The sequence below is a fragment of the Macrotis lagotis genome, chromosome 1 (assembly GCF_037893015.1).
Source record: "Macrotis lagotis isolate mMagLag1 chromosome 1, bilby.v1.9.chrom.fasta, whole genome shotgun sequence".
Classification (NCBI taxonomy): Eukaryota; Metazoa; Chordata; class Mammalia; order Peramelemorphia; family Peramelidae; genus Macrotis; species Macrotis lagotis.
The window spans coordinates 155,516,487-155,539,449 of NC_133658.1; the positions used below are offsets into that span (position 1 = coordinate 155,516,487).

A 22,963-nucleotide genomic window follows, 5' to 3' on the forward strand; every position below is an offset into this window, starting at 1 on the left:
TTCCAATTTTACAGCTTAGGAAACTGATTTTGAGAAAAGTTAATCATTTGTTCAGGATGTCTGAGGTGGTCAGATCTTGACCTGATTCCAAGTCTAAGTGTTTTATCTGCTATGCTAATCTGTTTCAGAAGATTCCAGTTACTCCACAAAAAAAAAACCAAAAAAAAAAACAGAAGAAAGCTAAGTACCTAAGGCAATGTCTGTAGTAGGTATTTAACAAATCCTAAACTTAATTGGGTAGGTGACTTAGTGGATAAAGTGTCAGAACTGAAGTTAGGAAGACTCATCTTAATGAGTTTAAATCTGACTTCAGACACCCTTGGCAAATCACTTAATTCTGTTTGCCTCAGTTTTCTCTTGGGTAACATGAGCCAGAGAAGGAAATAACAAACCACTCCAGTATTGTTACCAAGAAGACCCCAAGTGGGGTCACAGTAACAACAAAGCTTAAGCTTTTTGAAAGGAGCTCAAAAAGCCAGGCTAAAAATGTTAAGGAACACAGGATCAGTCTGAGGAAGATGTGAAAAAAGCCTCAAGCCTAAAAAGTTCTTCTGATTTTGTTTATCCAAAGGAGAAAAGGAGAGTTCTTACTGGATTAACTCACATTTTCTTTTCAAAAGGGTACTTAGCCCTGTCCCAAAAAAACAGGGCTAATAAAAACCAAAGGATTCTCTACCCTCTCCAAACTATGGAAAAAACCCAAACTAAAATTTGTCATCTTTGTCAGCCTTACTTTTCAACAAACTATTATTTGCAATTAAGGGGTTAGAATTTGGTGGGGGCTTGGTTTCCAAAGACCTAGAACATTAGTAATTCACAGATCCTAAATAAAAACCTTCTGATTTTCTCTCCAATACCAACTATCTATTTCCCTCCAAGATGTGCTGCTAAGCCTTCTCTGAAATAGCACACTTCCTAAAGGTGTTAGTTAACTTGTAATAACTTATTTATAAAATGCTTTGATAGACAATAATAACTTCTATTTACATTAGCCTTTAGGGTTCACAAAACATTTCCTAGCTATCAGGGGACTGAATCTCAATAGAATTAAGTGTCTTACACACTTAACCAAAGAAACTGTGACAAGCCATGTGGCATTTGAGCTCTTTCAATTCAGACTCCCAAACTTTTTGATTGTACATGTTTAGCTGCAAAGATGACCAGTGAACTCAGAAGAGGATGATGGGAAGAGAAGAATAGAGACAAACCCCATGAACAACTGTTTCCCCCAAATAGAAAAACTTCAGTTTAAAAAAAAAAAACAAGCAAAAAGATATGACTAGTAAAAATAAGGGAATTGGACAGGGTTCGAGAAGACAATAAAGAAAAGGCAGGTTAAGAAACAAGAACAAATTCTCCCCTTTGCATTTGTTAAGGCAATCAAGTGACAGAGTAGATAGAGTTGAATTTATAGCACTAGTTTACTTATCTGTAAAATGGTAAGCACCTACTTCACACAGTGTGATTTCAAGGATCAAATGGGAATTATTTCACAAAGGACATCTCTATACATGTCATAAAGGAATCACTTTGGAAAACTTAGAAGTGTTATATATATGCTAATTATCATTTTTTTTATTAAGTTAATAACCAAAAAGAAATTACCCTGGGGAGGGGAATGAAGGAGGTAAGTTGATGATGAATTATTGAATAGTCAGCATAATTAATTTTTCATCCACCTTAAACTACTGGGTGGAGGGAGTGGTGTGTGTAATCTAAATATTATTTCTGTTTGTTTTTGGAATATATTTTGTTGCCCATCCTTGAATATGAGTATGGCTGATTTGAGATTTCAAATTAGGATAATAGAATTTAGAGAAGGAATGAATCTAATATATCCTAATGCCTGACTAGAAGCTTATCTGGCAGTTAGGTGACACATGGATAGAGTACCAGCCCTGGAGTCAGAAAGACCTGAGTTCAAATTTGACCTCAGGCACTTTCTAGCTGTATGATTCCAAGCAAGTCATTTAACACTGTTTGCCTCAGTTTCCTTATCTGTAAAATGAGCTGGAGAAAGAAATGATAAACCACTTGAGTGTCTTTCTCAAGAAAATTCTAAATGTGGATGTGAAGAGTTAGACACGACTGAACATGATTCAACAAGAAATTTATCTAGCTTCTTCATCTCAGCTGCTGGTCAGAACCTTTACTTCCCCATTCCATCCCATGTCAGGGGGCACAGCATGACCTCTCAGGCTTAGGTACCATGCTCAACTTTCTCTTTTCTTTGAGACAATGATTTGTTTCTTGACTAGATTTGGGGAGGTAATTAAGTATTTGAGTTTTAAGGGTCTCTTAGATATAAGTAGCTGGGGAATAAAATTAAGAAGGAATGAGGGAACTTTCAACTGACCTCAATTCACTATATCCATTAAGAGTTAAAAGCAAGACTATTATCTAAGCTGGATAATAACTTTAAGTTGCATTAGTAGCAATATGTGCCCCAAATAAAATCTCAAATAAAATAAAACCTTCAGTCTAGAAGGTAATTATACCAATTATTTTAAAATGTTCTTTCCATTAAGCTTCATTCATTAAACCTATTCATACTGTAGATTTTGGAGTAGCCTCATAACTTGCAATAAAGGATACCTTCTATGTTGTTAAGATTGTCATGGTGCCTTACATAGATTAGGAAAATATAGTGGATAGAGTGCTGAAAATGGAATCAAGAAGACCTGCATTCCTGGGAGGGGTTTGGATTTTTTATATGACAGTAGAGTTAAGTGACCTGCCCAAGGTCACACAGCTAGGTAATTATTAAGGGTCTGAGGCCAAATTTGAACTCAGATCCTCCTGACTCCAGGGCCAGTGATCTTTTCACTGTAACGCCTAGCTGCCCCAAAATCTGAGTTCCAATTCTGCCTTAGCCATTTATTTAGGCAAGTCCCTACAGTCTTAGTTTTTGTTGTTGTTCAGTCATCTAGACCCTGTTGATCATATTGTTCATGAGATTTTCTTGGCAAAGATACTGGAGTGGTTTGCCATTCCCTCAGTGGATTAAGGCAAGCAGGTTAAGAGATTTGCCCAGGGTCACACAGAAACTAAATGTCAGAGTCTGTATTTTAATTCAGTTCTTTCTGAGCTCAGGCCTAGTACTCTATCCATTGAGTCACCTAGCCGCTTTCCTCAAGTTTCAAATGGAGATTGCCCACAGGATTGTTGTTATCAAGTAAGATAAAATGTGAAAAATTACTTTGCAACCCTTAAAGAGATAAAATATATTTTAAAGAGATAAATATGTGATTAATTAATTATTACTCATTAATATGATCTTCAATGGCTTTCTTTTCCCCTTTCAAAAAACTGCCATTGATCTCCAGTTAACACCAGGGTGGCTTTCTTATTGTGGGACCCATGTCTTTTTTCTTTTTTTTTTTTTTGTGATTTGTTTTTCCAACTACATGCAACAGTACTTTTTAACCAAAACAAGGTTTTGAGTTTTACATTTTTTCTCCTTCCCTCCCTTCCCTTTCCCTTTCCCTGAAAGAAAGTAATCTGATTATAGGCTCTACATTTATGACCATGCTAAGCATAGATCCCATATTGATCATGTTGTGGGAGAAGACTGAGATTCAAATGGAAGAAAGAAAACAGTGAAAAAAATAGTCATAAAACATAATAAGACTTTTAAAAATTGAAGATAATAAACTTTGGTCTTCATTTAAACTCCACTGTTCCTTCTGTGGAATACCATAGGGATGGTATTTTCCATCACAAGTCTTTTAAAACTATCTTTGATTATTATACTGCTGAAATGAACAGACTCATCAAGGATGATCATCACCCCATGTTACTGTTAGTGTGTGCAGTGTTGTTCTTCTGGTCCTGCTCATCTCACTCAGCATCAATTCATACAAGTCTTTCCAGGCTTTTCTGAAATCCCATGAACAGTATGATCAAAGTCAACCTTTCTGAGCCTAGGGAGGCCAGATAAGTAATGGCAGCTATTAATTGAGAAACTACAATGAATTTTGCCTACATTGTGTCACTTTTAGCATCATAGCATAGGCTGTCTATTATGTTGCTCATTTTTTGAAAAGGAGGCAATTGAGTCTCAGAGAAGTTAAGGGACTCACCTGATATCCCATCCATTATTCTCCTCAGATTTTCTGACTCCAAATTCAAAATGCTTTTCATAATACCACATTACTCTCACCTTTTCTTTAACCTCCCTGATTCCCCTTATACCAGACTTTACTTTTTAGAAAATATTGTACCAGATCAAGAACACTGTGATGTTTATTGGAACATAGTAATTTCCGGGCTTTTGTTGGGAGGTTACCAAAGTGGAATTCCTAGCCGACTGGAATATTCTCATTTATTTCCTAGGACCTGAGAAAAACACATCAGTTTTGCAGAAATCATGTCTGGTTCAGGTTTTTTGTTTTTGTTTTGTCTTCTTGGGTGGGATGAGGGATGGAAAATACTAAAGTGAGAAAGACTGGATCCTGTGCATGTGTGAGACAGCAAACTTTATTCCAGAGTGGTTGCTATGGAAAAGATCTTAACAGACAACCATTTTTCAAACTTTCTCTCATACTTAGTCATTTTAAGACTGCCATCCTCTTTGTATACCCCATCCCTTTTGATGTCTCCCACCCCACATTAAACAAATAGCTGGACCCACTACTTGAGGAGAGAGGAGTAAAGAACTAGAAATTATTCTGCTTCTTCTAGACCCAAGATGGACTGAGAAGGAAAGAGAGGGAGATAAAGAGAAAGTACAAGAATAAAAACTCCAAAGAAAGAAAAAGCAAGTACTGGAACTTCTTGGAGAGGGAAGAGCTATGTCTGATGTCACCACTCTAAAAAAATAGGGACCACACAACTACAAAAAGACCTCCCTGTCTAGGAAGGGAGAGCCCTGCAAAAGCCTCCTACCTTGCCAGAGGACCAGGTGGGGAAGGATGCTATGGAAGGGGTCCAGGACCCCAAGGAGGCTGCATGTCCAGGAGGCATGGGAAGCAGCTGTAGCATCTTCAGTGACTTCTTCTGGTCTCTCCCCCAGAGGCTAACCCTTAGCTCTTATATTCGGAAGCAGCAGCAGAAGCAGCAGCATCAGAGGTGCGGAGGTTCAGAACCAAGGTCAAGGTGCATGATGGGAAACTTGAACCCCCAAATTAAGCCAAAGTGAAGAAATCCTGACCCCTTGTGGGCAGGGGAAGCAAGTCCAAAGTGGGGACCAGAAATTTAGGAGAAAATTGGTAGAGAAGGGAAAGAATCAGAAAAATTATGACTGCTGGGGATTAGCTCTGACTCTGAAAATTAGCTCTGATCTTCAGACTTCCCAAAGGGAAAAATAGACCTGAAACTTTGAAAGTTGCTGTTTTGTATCAGAAAATAGAAACCAAATCAACAAGCATTTATTAATTGCTTACTGTACAGCAAGCACTGATACAAATAAAATTAGAAGTGAACAGATCACAAGGAGTTCCTATGTTAGGGAGGGAGGCAACATTTATACAGATAAGTAAATACAAATATAGGTAATTTTGGATAGGGAGGGGAAAAACCTTAAAAATTGGGAAAAACCTTCATCAATTAATATAAGCTATATATAGCAGGTAAATGGACAGTCTTTTTGTGCCTCAAACTCTACAGATACTCCATTTCCCACCTTTGTACTTTTGCATCTTTGTATTGGCAGGCCTTCATGCCTGGAAGGCACTCCTACTCAGTAGAACATCCTCTGATTTCAAGAAACAACTCAAATAGCTACTTTTAAAAATTCAGATTTTTATTATTCTCTAGTCTGCATTCTTTCCCCTCTTATCTTTTCCCCTTTAAGAAAGCATGAAAAACAAAATCTGTTATAAACATTATAATGAAGCAAAACAAATTTATATATTGGTCATATCAGAATATATATATATAGACACGAATGAATATTAATATATCTGTATTTGTGTATATTTGTAGATATACACACACACCCCCATGTGTCATCTTCTACATGAAGCCTTTCCTGATCCCCCCAATCACTAGGTATTCGTCCTCTCAAACTCTCTTATATTTAACTATTTTTTGTCTTTTTTTGTATTTATTCACTTTTCTTAGGGCAGCCAGGTGGCAGGAAGATAGAGCATCAACTCTGGTCAGGAAGCCTCATCTTCCTGAGTTCAGTTTTAACCTCAGACACTTCCTCACTGTGACCCTGGAAAAGTCACTTAATTCTGTTTTTTTTTTAATTCCTTAGCTGTAAAATGAGCTGGAGAAGGAAATGACAAACCACTCCACTAACTTTGCCAAGAAAATCCCACATGGATCACGAGGATTTGGACATGGAACAACAACAAATTCTCTTTCTTTATTGTTATAGACTTATATATGTCTTTTTTGTCTCCCCCTTAGAATGTAAGTGCTTTGTAAGTAAGGATTTTTCATTTATTGACCCTGGTCCATAGAATATTGTCTAATACATAGTAGGCACTTAATAAATGTTGTCAATCTTTGTGTTAAGCATATGGTGTTGTTGCTGTTTTTTTTTTCCTGATTTCCCTAATGTAGGGAGTTCCCAGATCAAGGAATTTATTCTATCAATTCAGGTCAGCACCTTTCTCACCTGTCCCTTAAAGTTTTAAAGAGCTGCTTAGAATCTCTAAGGTACCACCTCATACCTCTCAGAGTGGCCAATATGACCAGAAAGGACATTGTTGTGGTATTGTGAACTGATCAAACCTTTCTGGAGAGAAAATTGGAATTATGCCCAAAGGGCAAAAAAAAAAAATGTGCATACCCTTTGATCCAGCAATATCACTACTGGGTCTATACCTTGAAGAGATGACGAAAAAGGGTAAAAACATCACTTCTGCAAAAATATTCATAGCAGCCCTGTTTGTGGTGGCAAAAAAATTGGAAATTGATTGAATGTCCATCAGTTGGGGAATGGCTGAACAAATTGTGGTATATGTACATTATGGAATACTATTGTTCTATTAGAAACTGGGAGGGATGGGAGTTCAGAGAAGCCTGGAAGAATTTGCATGAAATAATGCTTAGCAAGATGAGCAGAACCAGAAAAACATTGTACACCATAACAGCAACATGGGTGCAATGATCAACCTTAATATACATGCTCATTCCATCAGAGCAACAATCAGGGACAATTTGGGGGTATCTGCAATGGAGAATACCATCTGTATCCAGGGAAAGAATTGTAGCGTTTGAGCAGAGACTAAAGGCTATTACCTTTAATTTAATTTTAAAAAAAGGTATCTTGGGGCTGCTAGGTGGTGCAGTGGATAGAGTACTGGCCCTGGAGTCAGGAGTACCTGAGTTCAAATCTGCCCTCAGACACTTAATAATTACCTAGCTGCATGGCCTTGGACAAGCCACTTAACCCCATTTGCCTTGCAAAAACCTAAAAATAAAAAGGTGTCATATGTAATTTTGCTATCTCATAAATTTTTTTCTCCTTAAGAATATGATTTTCTCTCAATACATTCAATTTTGATCAATGGAAAGAATATAAAGACTAACAGACTGCCTTCTGTGGGGGATGGGAGGGAAGGAAGCGAGATTAGGGAAAAAATTATAAAATTCAAAAAAACAATAAAAAAATTTTTTTAAAAAGAGCTGCTAGGTGGCGCAGTGGATAGAGCACTGGCCCTGGAGTCAGGAGTACCTGAGTTCAAATCTGACCTCAGACACTTAATAATTACCTAGCCATGTGGCCTTGGGCAAGCCACTTAACCCCACTGCCTTGCAAAAACTAAAAAAAAGCAAAAAACAAAAAAACCTGCTTAGAGAAGTGATCTCCAAATGAGGGACCAGGGATTGTAGGAGGCGGGTGGGCTGTTGATCCAAGTGATCCATGACCTGACCTTCAGGGTTATGTGATAAACCTCTCAAATGGTGGGAACATAATTCACATCCCACCTACCTAGTAGGATAAGTTGGTCCACCTCCAAAACAACTCATACCTACCCTTATCTCTTAATGCTCTTCCCTCTCAAGCTTCTCCCATTTAACCTCTCCCTCTGCTATAAAAAACTCCCAACTCCATTCTCAAGGCAGTTTTGATCTAACCACTGCCCAGACACTTGGGACCATATTTTTGCAGGTGTTGTTGAGAAATTCTGCACTCTGTCTTACACTCATGCCTTAGTCAGTCTATCCTCAGATCACCTTATGGCCTCACAGGAGCCTCTCAGAGAGCAAGCTCCATGCTCCTTTTAGGGAGTCAGCCAACTCAAAACTATTTCCATATTCAAGATGTCTTCATTTCTAATATGGTAAATATTGATTGATATGACCAAAAATTACAACTCTTTGGGGGGAGTATTCAGTAGTTTTTAAAAGTAGTAAAGGTTCTTGAGACCAAAAAGTATGAGAATCCCTGCTCTAGGCCAGTGACCAGTGGAAAAAATCCCTGTCTCCCCTCTCTTCCTTTTGAGTAGGACAGAGTGAGCTATACAGGATAAGCAGATGTTACTGTATTGTGATTCCCATTGAACAACTCATTCATGTTGTCTCTCCCTTTCTCTTCTCTCCCCACTCACTGCCTTTTCAGACCTCTTCTAAACTTCCCAATCATTAGGCTCACAACCTTGATGTCTTATTTGTTACCTCATTCTCTCTCACTCCACCTACCACAGTGAATTGCCAAATATTATTTCTACTTTCATGACATCATACCATTGATATTTGTCTCCTTCTCTCCCCTTATGTAGCCAGAACCTAGTTCAGGTCCACATCACTTTTGTGTTGGACTTTTGCCCTAGCCACTTAATTGTCTTGCTTGTTTCTCATCTCTTCCCTCTCCAATCTATTCTTCACATGTCTAATAATGTGATTTTCCTAAAGTATGTGTCAGACTATGTCACTATTCAGAAAAATCAAGTGACTTTTATTGACTATAGAATCATATTTGACCTCATCTCTATCTCATCCCATTTCAATTCCTACTTAGTAAAAACTTTATAATTACACCATTATCAGTACTGTAATAGGTTTCAAAACTTACAAGTGAGTTACATATATGCATAGGAATTCAGGCTGAAACCTTTTTTTTATTTATAGGGGTTCCAAATGAAAGTGTTTGGAGACTGCTGGCCTAAAGCACTAAAATGACTTGCCTTGGATCAATAAAATGAAATCAGTCCTACCCTGTAAGAACTTATTTTCTTATCATTCCTGAAGAAGGTAGCTTTCAAATTGAGCCTGTAAGGAATTTAAAGTTTCCAGGAGATGAGGAAGAAGATCCTGCCTGACATGGGAGAGAGCTTGTTCAAAGGTTGGTATGTATAGGAAGTTTTTTTAATTTACAAATTTAAAAAAATTCAACTTTTATTTTATTTTTAATGATGCATTCTTTCTTTCCCTTCTGTTCAATCCACTGGACAAAATTTGTTACAAATATATATAGTCATGAAAAGCAAATTCCCACATTAACCTATCCAAAAAAGGGGGGGGGGGAGAAAATATACTTTGATCTATCCTTTTATCCACTTAAGGTGGATAATCTTTTTTTAAAAATTCTTTTATTTATTTTTTTAAAATTCTTTTCTTTATTTAGGGCAAAGGGATTAAGTGACTTGCCCAAGGTCACACAGGCAATTATTAAGTGTCTGAGGCCAGATTTAAACCCAGGTCTTCTTGACTTCAGGACCAGTGCTCTATCCACTACCCCACCTAGCTGCCCCTAAGGTAGAAAATCTTAAGGTGGATAGCATGTTACATCATGATATTTTAGAACTGTATTAAGTATATTGATAATTGTGTCAGAGTTTCTAAGTCTCAAAGTTAATTATTTTTATAATATTGTTGTTATTGATTACTGTAAAAATTATTCTCCTGGTTCTCACTTCACATTGTATCAGTTCATAAAGTCTTCCCAGATTTTCCTAACACCATCCCTTTAATCATTCATGCTATTCTTTCCCTTTCTCTTCTCTCCCCCCACCCCCCACCTTCCAAACTTCTCAGTTACAGTTGAGAGTACCACTACCCTTCTAGCCATTAGGATCACAACCTTGATGTCATATTTGTTACCTCATTCTCTCTCACTCCACCTACCACTTAAGAGGTTTATGCAGATAGTTCAGGGGTAAGAAGACAGGGACTTAAAGACTGGTTAAATACTAAAGGATAGAAATATGGCCAAGGTATTATCACTATCACCTTCCATTATCATATATATCATAATTTGTTCAGCCATTTCCCAATTGATAGGTACTCCTTCAGTTTCCAGTTCTTTGTACAAGAAAAGAGCTGTTATTTATAGCAGCCCTGTTTGTGGTGGCAAAGCAAAGAATTGGAAATCCAGTAAATGTCCTTCAATTGGGGAATGGTTTAGCAAACTGTGGTATATGTATGTCATGGAACACTATTGTTCTATTAGAAACCAGGAGGGATGGGATTTCAGGGAAACCTGGAGGGATTTGCATGAACTGATGCTGAGTGAGATGAGCAGAACCAGAAAAACACTGCACACCCTAACAGCAACATGGGAGTGATGTTCAGCCTTGAAGGACTTGCTCATTCCATCAGTGCAACAATTGGGAACAATTTTGGGCTGTCTGCAAAGGAGAGTGCCATCTGTATCCAGATAAGGAGCTGTGGAGTTTGAACAAAGTACAAGGACTAGTCCATTTAATTTAGAAAAAAAAAAAACAGATATCTTATTATTTGATCTTGTTACCTCTGAGAATTCTGTTCTCTTTAAGGATATGATTTCTCTCTCATCACACCCAATTTGCATCAAGGTACAACATGGAAACAAAGTAAAGACTGACAGAGTGCTATCTGTGGGGTGGGGGTGGGGGGAGGGAAGCAAGATTGGGGGAAAATTGTAAAACTCAAATAATATCTTTAATAAAAATAAATTTAAAAAAAAGAAAAAAGAATTTGGAACAACTTAAAAAAAAAGAAAAGAGCTGTTGTCAGTATTTTTGTATTCATGAGTCCTTTTCCTTATTCTTTGATCTCTTTGGGTAGAGCTCTAACAGCAGTATCACTAGGTCAATCACAGTTTAATAGCCTTTGGGGTGTAGTTCTAAATTACTTTTCAGAATGGTTAGACCAGTTCACAGAACCACCAGCAGTGCATTAAACTGCCTATTTTCTCAGTCCTAGCATTTTTTCATTCTGAAGGGTATGAGGTGGTATTTCACAGGTATTTTGTATGGGAATGGTTTAATAAATATTTTGCTGAATTTCAGGGTATTATTGTTAGTTATGTTTTCCTTGATTGAGTTATTCCTTTTTGTCTTGGTTTTTATCCCTTTCTTTTAAGTCAGCACTTTGTGATTAATTTTATTAATTTTTTATACTAATCTTTTCCCATAGTCTCACTCCCAGTTTAATCACTCCACACTCCAGTTTACTTGGCCTATTCTGAACTTTACTCAAATTGATAGTGTAATAGTGTTTTGATGTATTCCTAGGCTACCTAAAATGGCTACTTATGAGAGATAAAAGAACAAGTACATGATGCACATTTTATGTTGACCTATCATTTGACTTCCATAGCTAACTTTTAGTCCCAGCTAGAATTCCACCTTCTACAGGAAGCCTTCCTCATCCCTTCCTAATTCCAGTGTTTTGTCTTTTGGGTTTGTTTGTTTTTTTGGCAAGGCAATGGGGTTAAGTGATTTGCCCAAGGTCACAGCTATGTAAGTATTATGTGTCTGAGGCTGGATTTGAGCCCAGAATCTGCCAGTGTTTTCCTCCCTTTTAACTGTTTTCCATTTATTCTGTATATGGGACACCTAGGTGGTAGATTGGATAGAGTACCTGACTGGGAGTCAGGAAGACATCTCAGTGAGTTCTTATCTAATCTTGGATTCTTCCTACCCATATAAACCTACTTGCCCTAGGTTACTCATTTGTAAAATGAATTGGAGAAGGAAATGGGAAATCATTCTTTGTCAAGAAAACCCCAATGGGATCACAGAGAGTCAGATACGACTGAAAAAGAGATGTAACATCCACTATCTAACTGCTTGCTATATATTTATTTCTATATTATCTCTTGGGATCAGGGATAGACTTTTATCTTCTTTTGTATCCTCAACACTTATGAATTAATATTCATTAAATAAATTTAATGGATTAGATTGTTGTTGGCCTGGGGGACAGAGACTGGGTAGACTGTCTTTTGGTTCTCCTTTCACAAGAACAGGAGTAAAGAAAGACAAAAGGTTAGATATGACCACTCTTTTACATTCAAATCGAGACATTCTAAAATGGAGTTCCTAGAAAGGGAAAAATATAGAGAATTCCTATTTCTCTGTCACCCTACTCTTTTATCCCATTTCTGTTACTGTACTTCTAGATCTTTCCTCATCTTTTTTTTTCCTGCCCTGCCTCACTCTTAGAAATAGCAATTCATAAAGGATATAAGATGGGATGGAAGCATCTGTATGTAGTAGGAGCCAATCTTTGTCCTGAGTCCTGAGTCCTCTTCCTCTCTCTTAGCCTTACCATGCTTCTCTTTCTTCTCTTAGTACAATGAATACTTTCTCAGGCATTTAGGCTCAGAACCTTGGAATTACCTTAGCCATATTTCTATCCTTTAGTATTTAACCAGTCTTTAAGTCCCTATCTTCTTACCCCTGAACTTTCTGCATAAACCTCTTAATTCATCTCCCCACTTCAAGTTGGTCTCTTTCTTTTCCTCTGTGCATTGTTCAGACCACATTAGATATACAGTACTGTATTCTAGGTGGCACATTTTAAGAAGAAACATCTAGAGGAGAGTAACCAGAATGGCAAATGGCCTTTCAATAAGGTCATATGGATTGAGGACTGGGGAATGTTTAGACTAGAGAGAACTTAGGGTGGAACATGACACATATCTCCATTATTTGAAGGGCTGTCCTGAAGAGGAGAGATTATTCTGATTCTGCTTGGACACAAATGAAAAGAGAAATGGCTAGTTGTTAAAGAGAGGTAGCTATTAAACTTGATGATGGATGTGACTGAGGAGAAAATTGCCAGAGCTTCATTTCCCAGGATTCTTAGGAGTCAGAAAGCATCACTAAATGGGAGAGATTCTTGAAACTCTATTTCCCCAAGTAGGTCTTGAGGCAAGGTGGCTTGCTTTGTAAGTCGAGAACTGTTGGGTCCTATCCTTACCAAGCTTCTCTTTCTTTTTTTTTACTACAAAGCATATTTTTGTTGCAGTCTTTGGAGAGGTGGGAGGTTTCAAAATCAGGACACCTGGTGGAAGGGTAAAGGGTAGAGGTTGTCTTGTATTTCTTTGTATACTTTAGTGGAGTGTCTGGCACAGAAAAGGTCCTTAATAAAAGCTTATTGACTGACTGAAAAAATCTGCAGAGAGGGGCAGCTAGGTGGTGCAGTGGATAGAGCACCGGCCTTGGAGTCAGGAGTACCTGGGTTCAAATCTGACCTCAGACACTTAATAATTACCTAGCTGTGTGGCCTTGGGCAAGTCACTTAACCCCATTGCCTTGCAAAAATCTAAAAAAAAAAATCTGCAGAGAAAGAGGACAAGTTGGACGATGGCACAGGGGAAAGAAGATAACTGTGACAGAACAAGACCCATGTCCACAAGTCTTTAGCAGACTCCCTAAGGCAATCATATTGTACAGTGGTTAGAATGCTGGACCTGGAGTTAGGAAGACCTGAGTCCAAATCTGGCCTCAGACACTAAAAACTAGGCAAGTCACTTAACTTCTGTCTGCCTCAGTTTTTACAACTGTAAAATGGAGGTGATAATAGCCTCTGTCTCACAGGATTGTTGCAAGGATCAAATGGGATAATATTTATAAAAGTGTTCTGCATAAACTAAGAATCAACTACCCAGCAAAATTGAACATCCTCTTCCAGGGGAAAAGATAGACTTTCAATGAACCAAGGGAATTTCAAATATTCCTGTTGCAACAGCCAGAGTAGAACAGAAAGTTTGATCTTCAAGTACTCAGGTGATCTTCAAGTACTCAAGGACTCAGGTGAATAGAGAGTGGGTGAAAAGGGTAAATAATGAGGGATTTAATGATGATGAGCTGCATGTATTCCTGCGTGGGAAGATGATATAGATAATACTCATTTGAACCATCTCAATTAATAGAGCAGTTAGGAGGAGCTTTTAAAGTCGACACAGGAGAGAGCTGAATTTGAAGGTATAATATATTGTAAAAGTGGAGTCAATGGGTGAAAGGCTACTGTACTGGGAGAAAGAGAAAGGAGAGGTAGACTAGGCTAAGATATTTCATGTAAAAGAATCAAGAAATAGCTTTTGCAATGGTATGGAAGGGGGGGGGAGGTAAGGGGGAATGAGGGAGCCTTCATTCTCATCAGAAATGGCTCAGAGAGGAAACAGCATACATACTCAAAAGGGTATAGAAATCTAGAAGAAAAAGGAGAGAAAGGGGACAGAGAGAGGGGAGGGCAGATGTAGGGAATAGAGGAAAGGGTAGATCATGGGAGAGGATAGTCAGATATAACATTTTCTTTTTCACTTTTTGTAAGGTGGTAGGATTGGGTAGCCTGTCGGGGACCACAGGCCTGGTGGTGGCTGGGTCTCTGGGGTGGGATGTAGGCTTGGGCCTCTTGGCCCCAGGACCAGTGCTCTGTCCATTGTGCTACTCGGTTGCCCCACAGCACGTTTATGAAAAGAGACAGAGTGAAAGGAGAGATAAAATATAATAAATGGTAGTGGAGAGGAGTGGATGGAGGGAATTACAATCAGCAACAACTGTGGAAAAATATGTAATTTCTCTGATAGACTTATGAGACAGCACTGATGGTATCAGAACAGAGACTGAAACACATTTTTTTCTCTTTCTTTCACTTTATTTCTCATGGTTTTATATTTTTGTGAGGGAGGGGATTATGTTTACTCTTACAACAAGAATATTTTAGTAATATGTAAATAAATAAAAATAAAGACAGAAAAAGAAAAAAGCGTTTGGCAGAGTTGTTGACATAGGCGATTTATAAATGCTTGCTTCTTTCCCTTTCCCCCCTTTACTTCTTCTGATGAATCTAGAATTAGGTGAGTTTAGATGAATGCCTGTTCCTGAGAGGAAATCACACTGTCACTGCTGGGAGCAAAGAAAGAGAGACTGAGCTATGACACAAGCTGTTTATCTGACTCTTCCAGATTCTGTCACTGTACTCCCTCTCCTCCCAATTTTTAGCTCCTTTTAATGTATTGCTTTTCCTCATCAGAATGAAAGCTCTTTGAAGGCAGAGATTGTTCCTTTTTTGACTTGCCAATTCTGTGTCTGGCACATGGTATTTCACAAATGCTTTTTGTCTCCCTGCCTGTCAGGAACTTGTCAAAGATAAATGTATTTTTATATTAGGTATGGGAATGATTCTTCTATTAATTTTTTCTTTTTTTTTACTTCAAGACACAACTCAAGTACCATTTACTTCTTGAAAATTGTCCTGCTCTGCTCAACTAGCAATGATTTTCTTCCATAACTTGTAATTAATCATTTTATTATTATTATTCTGTATTTATTTATATATGTTTTTCCCTATTAGAGTATAAGTCCTTGGAGAGCTGGGATTATTTCATTCTTGGTATTTATATCCATAATGTCACACATAGTATCTAATACATACTAGGTTCTTTAATAGAGGCTTGTTGATTGATTTATTGATTTCCCCCTCTTATTTTGTCTTGCTAATCCATCTCAATGAAATATTTTACTACTTTCTTTAAGGATATATCAACTCCTGTTGATAGATAAATAACCATGGGTTAGCCTTCAAATTGAATCTGAGTAGCAGTTATAGAATTAGTAGGTTAATTATTACTGTAAGGAGAAAATTTCCTAAGAAATAGAGATATCAAAGAGTGGAATGGGCTGATTCAAGAAAGTTCCCCCTCACTAAAAGCTTTCAAGGAAAGATTCAATAACCATTTGTTGGTCATGTAGAGGGAATTCTTATATCAGTATGGATTAGACTGAGTAATCTTTTAGCCCCCTTTTTTAACTCTAAGATGCTAAATCTGTGAAAAGAACATGATAGTCTGTAATATTAAAAAAAAAAAAACAACCCACTTGCTTTGACATCACACCAGACAAAAGGTTTGTCTAAAACACTGGATCACCCAAAATGACTGCTTTTTCTTACCAGCTCTACCTGACTCACTTTTATGGATTCAGGAAGGCAGGCTTCAAACAAGGAAGTATTCCTAAGCTCTAGATCTTTATCCATTTCCCATTTGGACTAGCCTCAGCTACCTCTCACTCTTCCAAAACATCAATGTGTATGCAAGTGCATGCCACTGGCAAAGTCTGAAGGAAGGGATCCAAAAAATACCAAGCCTCTTTTCTTACAAAGGAGCCAAGATGGTGAGGTCACGAGTGTCAGAGAAAGATGCCTCTAGCAGAAAATGAACAGAGACCCAGTTCTGTAACTGACCCAGAATCACCCTTGACATTTCCCTGGAAAATATGGGTTTCAAAGTTTAAGTGTTTAGAAAATGAGAGGTATTTTCCAGATGACAACAGGGAGGATAACTAATGTGATAGACATAAATAAAGGGAATAAGGAAACCATGAGACAAGACTTTATGATTTTTATGACACTTTTCATCCATTGGTCTTGAAATACCAGGCTAACAAGCAATCAGGTACCTTAAATTCTAGGTCAGCTTCCTTCCTGCCTGCAAAGCGGATATAACTCATATACTGGATAAGTGAATTCAACTAGGGTGTGATTCATAACTTTTTCCATCAGAAAGTAAAAAATTAAATACAATTCAACACATTTAGAGTACTAGAATGTTGTTAACTCCCCTCATTTTTCAGATCATAGGATCATGGATTTAGACCTGTATAGAACATTAGAGGCTACTAGTTTAACTCCTTCATTTTACAGATAAGTAAACTGAGGTCTGCAATAGTGAAACTACCTGTTTGAGGACATGAGACTACTGTCCTGAATTAGAATTCTAGTCTCTAGGCTACTCCCTTCCTCCCTCACTCCCAACTTTTATAGGAATTGACTAGGGAGAAGTAAAAGAATTGCATTACTTAAATGAGGGTACAGCTTTAATTAGATAGCATAAATTGGTAGAAAATCCAGTCGACATGGCTTCTTCCGGTTCCATTCAGCAACACATGTACTAAAATGAAGTAGACAGATTGCAGAAGTAATCAAAGGTCATTGAAGTTTGGTGAACTGCGACAGGACAAGGATTCATAAACAGAGAATAGTAGAGAGTTGAATTGGTTCACCAAGGAGTTAAGATTGGAAAAGGAGGAAAGTGTAGCTAGTCCAAGGATGATGGCCTGGGAAAGTACTGCATGGGAAGAGATTAGATTTCACACTAAGGATGAAGAGTAGTTTTAGGATACATGAATATAAGGAATCATGGAATAATAAAAGATTATAACTGGATAAAGTAAGCATTGAATTATTAAACATGGAGAAACAGAAAAAAGGCTTACTAAAAAGACTAAAGTCTTTCATGTTCTTAGTTTAAATTGCACTGGACTTGGAATCAGAAACCCAAATTCATATCTTATTTCTGCCATTTGCTAGTTATGCGACCATAAATGATTTCACTTAAACGCCTTGAACTTCAGTCTCTTCTTAATTAAAATAGCTAGCTTTTTATATAGTGCCTACTGTATGAATGTGTGACAGGTTCCATACTATTTACTTTATATATATATATATATATATATATATATATATATATATATATTATCCCATTTGATCCTCACAACAATCATAGATGATAGATCCTATTAATGTCTATTATTTTATGTTGAGGAAATTGATGCAAAGAGGTATGTGACTCTGCCCTGGTTATGGCAAATAGTAAGTGTCTGAGGTAGGATTTGGACTCCAAGTCCAGTGCTGTACCTACTGTAGCACCTCCTCTGTAAATGAAGATACTAATTTGATTCAATAAATCTTTATTAAGCATCAGTGTGCACCTCATTCCCCTCAAAACACATGCTAGGATTTGACACTGAGACTTGAGGAGGTCTCTAAACTATGATGGTACAAGATACTCTGCTACGAACTGGGGAATATGTAAACAAAACAATGTCTTGTCCCTTGCCTCTCAGAGGTTCCAATTTAATAGGAGAAGATATATCTGAAAGAAAGTGAATTAAGAAGTTTTTAGGAAGAAAGAACAGGTCAGGAAAGGTTTCCAAGGGAAGATGGCACCTGGGTGTGACCTTGAAGAAAAAAAACCTAACCACACTACTTAACTCATGGGATTAAAGCATCTAAACCTTAAAACATCAAATAAAAAGTTAATTATTGTTATAAGTGTGAGCTAATAACTGGACTTGCAGAACAGATCTCTTGTATTGAGTCAGAGAAGTTAACCATCCACTGAAAGAAAAACCACCATGGACAATTTGACATTCAGACAACCTGAAAGATCAGAACATACTGTTGAGCTAATAAATACAATATAAGATTCAGGGTGGTTCAATGTTAGGTTAAACAAGAATGGAAATGGTATCAAACTCTAACTTTGTTTCAGAGTCCCTTTTATCCTCCATAAAAGTTAGTGTCTTCTTAAAATAACTGTTGTTCACATTCAACTGTTTTAAATTTCTGTTACTATCGGGCAAAAAAAAAAAAAAAAAAAAAAAAAAGCATAACTCCAGAACTCTAGGGGACTGAAAGGAAAGAGCATCACTATAATTTCAGACCCAGTGACCACTTTGGACCATTTGACCTTGTTACTATCCCATCTGGTGGCAGTGTATTGAAACTGCAGGTTTGTCTTTTGTGAAGGATGAATTTAGTCCAACATACATTTAATTATCTGCTATGTGTCTACTGGGGGAATACAATATGAAAAGGAGGATGATGATAATAATCAGAAGAATCTAACATTTGTATAGTACTTGCTATGTTGCAGATATCAGATTAAGTATTTTATAAAGATTATCTCATTTGATTCTGAAAAAAAAACTGGGGAGGTAAGTGGTATTATAATTCCTAATTTAGATTTGAGAGAACAAAGGCAGACCAAGATCAAAAGTCACTTGTCAAGGCTGAATTTGAACTTGGGTCATCTTAAGTCCAAATACAGGGCTCTATTCACTGGGCCATTGGGTAAGCAATCTACCTAGAGAAGTAAAGAAATGATCGTTTGAAGGAGGAGACTAAGAGTTATGAAATCACTTCCTGCTGGGCAACTGGAACTCAATTATTAGGACTGGAAAGGTTTCCCATTGGAGATGATACTGGAACAGAACCAGAAAAGGAAGATAAGGATTCAGACAAGCATGGATGAGGAAGAAGTACCTACCAGACATAAATGCTAATGTGGGAGTTCAGGGAACACTTAAAACACCTAGAAGATAGAATGTGTGAAAGGGAGCAATGTAAAATAAGCCTGGAAGGGTAAGTTAGAATGAGACTGTAGAAATCCTTAAATGTCAGAGTAAGGAGTTTCTATTTTAATATAGGTGCAGTGAAGGCTGTCTTACTTAGTATTTTTTCACCAATTACATGAAAAAAAAACAATTTTTAACATTCATTTAAAAATTTTTTGAGTTCCTAAATTTTTCCCTCTTGCACCCCACTGTCATTGAGAAGGCAAGAAGTTTGAAATAGGTTTCAACATGAAGGAATCAGATTTTCCTGCCTCTGAAAGCAATTGTGATGTAAAAACATGTACACTTTAGACAAGGTAGGGCAGTGGGCAAAAGAGTCTCTCCTCTGGGATCAAACAGATTTAAGTTTGACCCTGGGGGTCTTGTGACCCAAAAAATTGAGGTGGGGGAAGGTAAGTTTTCTTTCTTCCTGACTGAAATAACTCCAGAGAAATCTCCAAAATCAAGTGTGAGATCTGCCCAAAATGTGCATCATAGAATTCTTTATCAATAAACATTTGCTGAGCTCTTACTATGGACCAGCCACTCTGCTAAGTACTGGGGATACAAAGAGCAGCAAAAAACAAGGACCTCCCAATCTAATGGAAAAATAATAATTATAGCTAGAATTTACAGAGTTCTTTAAGGTTTACAAAGGGCTTTATAAATATTATATCATATCAACTACAGGAGGTAAGTGCTATTCTATTTCTGTTTTACAGATAAAGAAACAGATGAGGCAGACAGATGTTAACATGACTTGCCCAAGCTCATACAGCTAGTATATGAGACTTGATTTGCACTCAGGTCTTCCTAACTCCATATTGAGCCATGTAGCCGTCCCATGTCCAATGTGGATGGTGTAGCTTTTTACTTCCTCCACTAAAGAAAATGCTTAAGACACAAAAGACTCATAGGTTTGTAAGAACAAGTACATATAAAATGCCTCCAACGATCCATTTACACTCATTATTTTCCCTGCAGATGGTAAATAAAATTTTGTGGGAATGCTAAATAGCTATTTCTCATTTCCTTCTAGTCTACTCTCTGAGCAGCCTTTTTTTTTGTTAGATTTTTTGCAAGGAAAATGGGGTCAAGTGGCTTGCCCAAGGCCATACAGCTAGGTAATTATTGAGTGTCTGAGACCAGATTTGAACTCAGGTCCTCCTGACTCCAGGGCCAGTGCTCTATCTACTGCCCTATCTAGTTGTCCCTCTGGGCAGCTTTTAACAAGTCAAGATTTTCTGGCCAGAGGCTACTTGCTAGTAATGATGATGATGTTCTTCTCTTCCAAGAGACTAAGAGTTATGAAATTGCTTCCTGCTGGGCAACTGGAACTAAATTCAGGAACTCTCATCGCACAAGGGATCTGTTCAAGTTAGAACATCCATTTCCTAGCATCTACAGTAAAAGTGCAGAAGAGTGCAGTCAAGGACTGTTTCACCTAAGCAAAACATAATCAAAAACACAAAACAAAAACAAAAACAAAAACCAAGTACCTGCTCCCATGTACTCATCCTGCAAGCTGCTATTGTCCCTGGGGAAGAAGAAGGGGAGAGAATTTTCCTCCCAATCCTTTACTGGAATTCTAAAGGAGGGCAAACCCTGGAAAGGAGTCCCCAATCGGAAGGTAGAAGTATTTCTATAGTTCTTATAGATTATAGAATGGAGAGATTCCTTGATAAAGAGTCTGTCTCCCTTGACTCTATCATCAAATATCTTTGCACAACAACCCAGTCACTGAGCACTAATTGGGAGTTACTGTGTCATGGCAGCAAGATAGAGAGAAACCAAAGCACATACATGTCCAGCTTCATGGCATCTAGGTAGCATAGTAGATAGAGTGCCAGACCTAGAGTAAAGAGGACTCATCTTCCTGAATTCAAATCTGACCTTGGACTCTTACTGTGTGAGCCTGGGCAAAATCACTTTAACCTTGTTTGCCTCAATTTCTGTTTGACTCATCTATAAATTGAGGTAGAGAAGAAAAGGCAAACCACTTCAGTATCTTTGACAAAGAAAATCTCCAAGGGGGCACCTAGGTGGCATAGTGGGTAAAGCACCGGCCCTGGCGTCAGGAGTACCTGGGTTCAAATCCGATTTCAGACTCAGACACTTAATAATTACCTAGCTATGTGGCCTTGGGCAAGCCACTTAACCCCATTTGCCTTGCAAAAACCTAAAAAAAAAATCCTCCAAATGTCTGAAGAGTCAGACATGACAGAAATGACTAAAAAACAACAACAAATTGGGGGTATTTTTAGCACCTATCTTCTGAAGCTGTTTTGAGAATCAAGTGAGATAACATGGTAAACTACTTAGAATAGGTATCTGATATATAGTAGGAATTTTATAAATGCTTATTCTTCTTCCCTTCCCTTCCTTCACAAAGATACCCACAGTTCAGCAAGTCAGGAATCTCTCTGATTGATCGTGCTACAGACAAAGAAAAAAGATAAAATTTATTTAATATTTTATGTTTATTTTATATATTAATTATAAATTTACTTAAAATTTCATGTTAAAATTGTTAAAGAGATTGTTTAGGTATGAGATAAACATAAAAAGGGAGATGTTTATCATGCTTAGTGGCATATAAGAAGATGCTGCCTCTTGTCCTTCCCTGAACCACATTGAAGCCATCTTCAGCACTGTTCAGAGCAGCTCCAAGTCGGCCCAGGATCACTAGCTTGACCTCCAGGTCCACAAAAGCAAGGTCAACAGATAGTCTGGTCTGAGCAATTCCTCTGCAGTTTAGACAGCATCCAGTTCCCCAGAATGACCCAGTAGAGGACGAACTCAGGTACAGGAGGCACCAAAGCTACTCTAGAAAAATGCAGCTCTGAAGAATGACAAAGGAACATTGACCAGTGAGGAGCCCAAAGCCAAGACCATCCCCAAAAGAAAACTTTCATCTACAGGAATATAAATTGACTGCATTCATCCCATACCAAAGGAAGAGTCACCTCCTGCTACAGAATCCCAGTCCATTCGGATACAGGTGGAATTGGGATAAATGGTGATACAGTGGAACTTTCACAGTATGTGGGATACTGACTCAGACAGGTAAGAGGTCAATGACTCCATTTGTAAATCCTCTGAGAGGAGCTGGTCTGACTGCCCGCCACACTGCCACTCCATTCACATCAGTGCCAACCTCTGGCTATCCATCAAGGCCTCCCAGATCAAGCTCAACCCCCGCCTATGAAGAAAACAATGACCAGCCTTCGAGACTTCCTTACTTCTCCCATCTGAACTCTCACTGGAGACTTTGTCCAGTTTTCCCCTGGAGTCTTCCTAATGCTGGAGAGACTGAAGTCTTAGGGAAAATCCTGAATGGTGATGGAAGTGTCCAGTTACTGAGGTCTTAGAATTTCCAACAGTTCTGGGGACTTTGTGACAAAAATTTGAACCTTGACTCCAACCCCAGCTGACAGCCCAGGATTTGTCTGGGTTTGGGAACTTGTTGCAGCTGTTCATCGAAGATATCAATATGAAGTTTGATGAGCTGTACCACTTTAAGGCAAAAAGTTGGTATCTGGCAGGACCCCCCCCCCAACAGACATACACATACTCAGAAAAAGGAAGAGGAAAAAACCTTCTCCTCCTATATCAAAGAAACCAGTCAAATCTCAAACAGATCTTAACAAGAACAAGGCCTCAGACTCTAGGGACAA

At 37.9% G+C, this 22,963-nt stretch overlaps 1 pseudogene; it reads left to right on the plus strand.

Moving 5' to 3' along the window:
- Window positions 1-4,918: 4,918 nt before the first annotated feature.
- Window positions 4,919-22,494, plus strand: LOC141517532 (disks large-associated protein 4-like; annotated as a pseudogene).
- The last annotated feature ends 469 nt before the right edge of the window (window positions 22,495-22,963 follow it).